General features: G+C 42.6%; 1 non-coding gene across 1 annotated transcript; it reads right to left on the reverse strand.

Moving 5' to 3' along the window:
* Positions 1-356: 356 nt before the first annotated feature.
* LOC136234466 (small nucleolar RNA R71) lies at positions 357-463 on the reverse strand. Its single transcript, XR_010691348.1, has one exon. It is a non-coding gene; the product is annotated as a small nucleolar RNA R71 (small nucleolar RNA).
* Positions 464-6,162: the final 5,699 nt, after the last annotated feature.

The raw sequence follows: 6,162 nt of genomic DNA on the forward strand, positions 1-6,162 counted from the left end.
ATTATTCGAGGACAACCACAGAGGGACATTCATCATGTATCGTGTTACCCAACGAAGGGAACAACATGTTCGAGGTGAAGGGGTCCATGATACAAATGATCCAGGCCTCGGTACAATTTAATGGGTTTCAATCTGAAGATCCAAATGGGCATATTCAAGAATTCATCACGTTGTGCAACACATTCAGGTCAAACAGGGGTGTTTCTGACGACGTAATCAGATTGAAGCTATTTCCTTTCTCCCTAAGGGATAAAGCGAAGAACTGGCTAAGAAATTTATAGCCAGGAATAATCACAAGTTGGGAAGATATGGCGCGAGCTTTTCTGATGAAATATTTCCCACCTCGACAGGCCATAAAACTGAGAAATGAAGTGTCTCGGTTCATACAAGAAGAGGATGAATTGCTGGCAGAAGCCTGGGAGAGATATAAAGAGTTATTGAGAAGGGTGCCAAATCATGGTATCCCTATGTGGATGCAGGTGCAAAATTTCTACAATGGTGTGACCAACATTTACAAAATTCAAATCGAATCCATTGCTAACGGTAATCCAGAAGATCTTGAGCCACAGGCTTTGTATGACCTTATTGAGAAGGTAGTCAGCACAAGTTACAACTGGCACTCAGCCAGAAGTGAAGGGAAAAAGATGGGAAATGATGATGTTATGTCAAAACTGACAAGTCAGGTAGAACAGCTTGCTCGACAGCTGGGAAAGATAAATGTGTCTTCGATCCACAATGAACCACCATTCAATGACATATGTGATTTTTGCGAAGGAGCTCATTTCAATATAAATTGTCCCAGAGTTAAGCAGGGAAAGAGCGCACAGGCTGAATGTGACTACGCAGGGTATAATCAAAGGAACCAGCCTAACCGCTATTCTAACACATACAACTCTGAAACCAGGAACCATCCAAATTTTGGATGGACAGGCCAACTAGACCAGCTGGGGCAACCACGGTATCAAGATCAGCCAAGGTATCAACAAATACTGAGTAAATTTGCACACTGAGTAAGTTAGTTTAAACTTAGAAATCATCCCTTTATGCAATACTGACCACTCAAAATATGAAACGCTTAGTATTCTAAACGCTGAGTGTTAGATCCGTTAGAATAAATGCAAAAGCACGCGTATAGCCACCTAGGATGACGTACGCGCCGAATGTGTCATAAATGCCAGGATCATTGTCGGTTTACAATCCCGAGGAAAAACTAACACATGGATTCGTTAAGATCCACACTTCACCGCTATAAATAATGGGTAAATCCCCATTGTTATCTTCTTTACGTCTACCGAATTTTAAGGCAAAGAGCTTTCTCTCTCTAAAAAAAAATTTCAAAGCTTCCCAAACGCATCCTTCAACTATGACTAAAATTTCCTTCAACATTTCCGGTGCTGGCCACCCTAAGCCCAGCTCCGATGAAACTTCCAGGCAAACCTCTGTGCCAGAATCTACCAATGTCACCTCACCGAGCAAAGGAAAAACTGGCCAAACCTCCTCTGGTAAGGGAAAGCCTGAAAAAGTCAGGGCCTATTCAAAGGTCTTCGAAAACGTCCGAGAATGGAAGGTTGAGCCCTCAAGGTGGGTATCTGAAGCCTTCGTTCAATCCGAACAACCCTTCTGTGAGTGGATTTCACAAAATGGATGGACTGAGCTGTTTTCAATTAGGGATCCCACCTATCCTGACCTTGTAAAGGAGTTTTACCACAACCTTCGCGTTGCCGATGATAACCAGGACTACTTGGTCACTGTGGTGAAAGAGAAAACCATCTTCATCAACCCTCTCTACCTAGGGAATCTGCTCAAGTTAAAAACTAAGGGAACAAGGCTAAGGAGATCTGGAGATCAGGATGGTACTGGGTACGAGGTCAACTTCTGTAAACCTGCAGGCCACTCAGGAGAAGTATCCAGTTCCTCCATGGGTCAGCACCAGAAGATGGCTCATTATCTGCTGAGTTATTTTATCTATCCCAAGATTAACTGCACCACCTCAGCAACAAACTTCGAGCAATGCTTCATCTGGCATATGCTGACGTACAAGCCGATCAACATGCCAGTATTCCTCGTTGCTGGCTTCCTAAGGAGTACCGGAACTCTAAGGCTAGGATCACTCATCACCAGGATCCTCATTGATCATCAGGTAGACCTAACTGATGAAGTAGAAGCTAAAGGATCTGAGATCACAGCAGCTTCACTGAGAGCGTTGAAGTTCGGTCAGCCTCTAAAGAAAGGAAAAGCTGCTGCTGCTGCTGCTGGACAAGCTGAGGAAACAGTTGTTCCGCAGAAAGGGAAAAGAACTAAGGCCCCCGCTTCTCGTAAGAGGAAAGCTGTTGAGACTCCTTCACATGATACTGAGTCTCCAGCTAAGAGGCAAAAGTCAGCTGGTACTAAGGGACAGGAGCGACCTAAGTCAGCTGACAAACGAAGCAGGCAAGATGAGCCTGAAACTAAGGACAGAACTGATGCTGATGTGCAACCTCAGAAGAAGCACAAGTCTTCTACACTGACTCCCCTCAATGCTATCCCTACTGACATTGTTGTGCCTGGTGACTCTCACTACACACAGTGTTTAGGAACTGTGTCTGAGGAATAAGAAGAAGATGTGCATCTGGACGACCAGTTTATTGCACAAATCGAGGAAGAACTAGATGGTGATAGTTCAGAAGATGACGAAGAAGAAGAGGCCAGCGGTCAGGATGACGCTGAGGATGATGAGGAAACAACCAGTGAGGTTGAAGCTGAGCAAGCCCATACTGTGTTGGCTGCTGGAGAAGACCAAGAACTTGACCAACACACTGCTGATCAAGTCCAAGTACAAGCTGACCAGCTTAATAATGAGCAACAAGAATCTTCTCCATCTCACTCAGGAGAGTCTATACAGGCTGACAATCCTCCTAGAAAAAGAAGGTTGGTTAAGGCATGTGAGAAGACAGTCAGTGAGCCTCCTGTACGACCACCAAGTCTTCCTGATTTCGTTATTCAAAAGCCAACCCAGGATCCTTCTGCTCTGAAGCTAAAAAATTTTAAACGACAACAACCTTCTACTGCATCGGCATCTATAGAAAAGCAAGCCTCTGTTTCTTCTCAACAGGAACATGCCGACTTAAGTGCTTCCGCCACCTCAACAAGTCAGGTTGAGGCGATTACTGTCAATGTTGTCCATCCAAGCATTGTGCTGACTCCAAATGTATCTGCACCCATCAGCACCGACAGTATTCGAATTTCTACTTCTCCAATTAACATCTCTGCCGATCAATCAACCCTACCAGAACCTCAAGTGCAGATTGGAACAACACTTCCAGTCACTGACCATGTCATTCCTTTGACTCCTCTTTCCACCGGTCATACTGATGCATCTAGACAATTGAATGAAGGTTCTTTAAGCTACATGAATGTCACTGAGTCTGGCAAACGCATCATCGACTCAATACAAACCTTGATCAAAGACCTTCAACAATCGTCTACTCCTGCTGCTGGGTCTTCTAATGTGGAGACTACTTAGCTTTCCCAAGTAACTCAGCTTCTGAACGAAGTTAAGGGATTTAAGGACTTGCTGAGTATCATCATCTCCTATCAAACACAGCAAGCTAAGCAGGATTCCATCGCCAAGCTGGCCGAGATCCAGCTGACAACTGTGCAACACTTAAACGCTCTACAACAGCAAGCACAGAACTTGTCAGCTGTGAACCCTGGATATGCAACTTCTGATGAAGTAAAGATGCTCTTTGCTCAGCTTCACACCAAGCAACTCAAGACCAATGAGCAAATGGTTTCTTACTCTCAGTGATTATTCAACATAATTTTGATTTGACAAGATTGTTTAAGTATAATTGAAAAACATATTCTAAACACACTAAGTTTAAATGCTTTGATTTATTCTACTAATGTGTTTGTTCAATGTTGAGTTAAATTGTTTATAAGACACAAGAATTAAAAGGCTCAAGCCCAATATGAAAGTCAAAGCCCAAGTCAAACAACTCAAGGCAACTCGGCCCGCGTTTATCAAAATGATGTCGCTGTGTGCAAAACGCAACTCAACATCAGAAGGATCTAGAAGACCTTCAGGGAACAACTTCGGAACGAAGCTGCTGAGTTGATTCGACAAATCGTACAAGACAGCATCTGGCTAAGGAAAACTTCCAGACAAAGTATTTCCACTTTGGGTAAAGTTCAGACGACACAGTATGCTGTCTAGTTGACTTTACCATAAAAGGAGAGACATTTTGCCGAGCTGGCCAAAAGCTGACCGAGGACAGAAGATACACAAATCTGATTGGCCGAGAGCTCTGAGCAAGTCAGGATGACAACGACAGGAAGCCGTTTCCCTCCAACGGTTATTTCGAAATTCGAAATGACCGATGCCTCAAGACGTCTCTATAAATAGTGTCATCAGAAGCTTCATTCAATATAGAACTTGATCAAGCCATTACGCTGACCAAATTTCTACGCAAGTTCTGCAAGCAAGAAGCAAAGCAAATCTTACACTACATTTCATATATTTGTGTAAAAGTCTAGAGTGATTATTCAATCATCTAAGGTGTCTTAGCAATCATTGTTTAGGACAAACACTTATCATTTCTAGAGATTAAAAAGGAGAGGCTGAGTACTTGGTTATAGTACTCAGCGAGAGATTAGGATTGATTAGAGGTATAGAGGAAGGTACTCTTGTTATACTCAGTTGCTAAGATTGTAAAAGGTTTGAGGCTCTACCTTTAAAGAGCTCAGTAGAGGATTCGAAATCTCGGAACGTGTTCCGGGGACAGGACGTAGGCTTAGAAGAAGACGAACCTGGATAAATCTGCTGAGTAACGTATTTCTTACCTTAAACTCCTTATATATATTGCTTGCTTAAATAACCAAAAACTGACCAAGCAAAGAGGTCAAGCTGAGTTGTGCGCATCGAACATCTGAGCTCAGGAATAGACTTTAAGTGCTATCTCCTGACTCAAGTCAAGAAACTGACCTAGTCACCAGTTGACTAAGCCAGTATCTTACTGATCACTCAGCACCGCTGTTAAAACCTTTTCTCTTAAGAAAAGAAGTTTGCCCAAACTTCAGAAAAAGTTTAAATAGTTCCTAACCCCCCCTTGGAACTATACTTGCAACGTTATAAGGGACCAACAGATTTAACTTCTGTGCTTCGACATTTATGCATGTGATAGATGAATGTTAGGACACTGCTTGCATCTTCACTGATATCTCTATTAATCTCGTAACCTCGAAGTAAAACCTGTTAGATGGTTGTGTCGAAGGTTTTCTTAAATAGAAATGCAGCTTCGATCTTAATGCAAGAAAGAACGTATCTTTAGGACGCTAAAGGTTCTAGTAAATCTCAAGAACTTAAGAACACACGAAAGTTGACTTCAGCGGGCATTAAAGCTGATACTTTGGCTTCGTTGGCATCATAACTAATTCACTGGAATGTTGTAAGACTTAGCACAACCTGTTCGGCAGTGCCAAGCCTGTTCTATCTTTTAATCTGTCTTCTATTTGTCTTATCTTTCATAACTTACCACACTGTTGTTTTAAACTATCACACTCAACCACTCAATCCTACTAAGAAGATACCTTTACACACACACTCTGTTCAGCAACGATTTTCTCATATCATTTTGATCTCAATCCCTGTGGATACGATACTTGACTTATCACTTTATTACTTGTATCTAGTACACTTGCTAGAGTCACATCAGAGGATAACAAGTTTTTGGCGCCGTTGCCGGGGATTGAAAGCAACAAAATTTTATCTGAAGTTTCTATGAAACAGGGTGTTTTTAATCTGTTTGCTAAGGCGTGCAGGAAAAAGAAGTTCTTTACCAGTTTATGCGCAGAGCTAGACCTCCTGTTTTTCCTATCGATCTCAAATTAGAGAGGACGTGTAGACGAAACAGAGCGGGAGCTCGACGTACACGACAAAGAGAATGACAAAGAGAGATAAGAATGGCTGCAAGGGTACCACCCGAACAACCAGTTCCACCAAACCAAGAAGAAGAAGGAGAGAATAACAACCCTCCTGTTATGCGAATCAGAGATTATTCGAGGACAACCACAGAGGGACATTCATCATGTATCGTGTTACCCAACGAAGGGAACAACATGTTCGAGGTGAAGGGGTCCATGATACAAATGATCCAGGCCTCGGTACAATTTAATGGGTTTCAA

This window comes from Euphorbia lathyris, chromosome 6 (genome assembly GCF_963576675.1).
Source record: "Euphorbia lathyris chromosome 6, ddEupLath1.1, whole genome shotgun sequence".
In the NCBI taxonomy this organism is placed as follows: domain Eukaryota; kingdom Viridiplantae; phylum Streptophyta; class Magnoliopsida; order Malpighiales; family Euphorbiaceae; genus Euphorbia; species Euphorbia lathyris.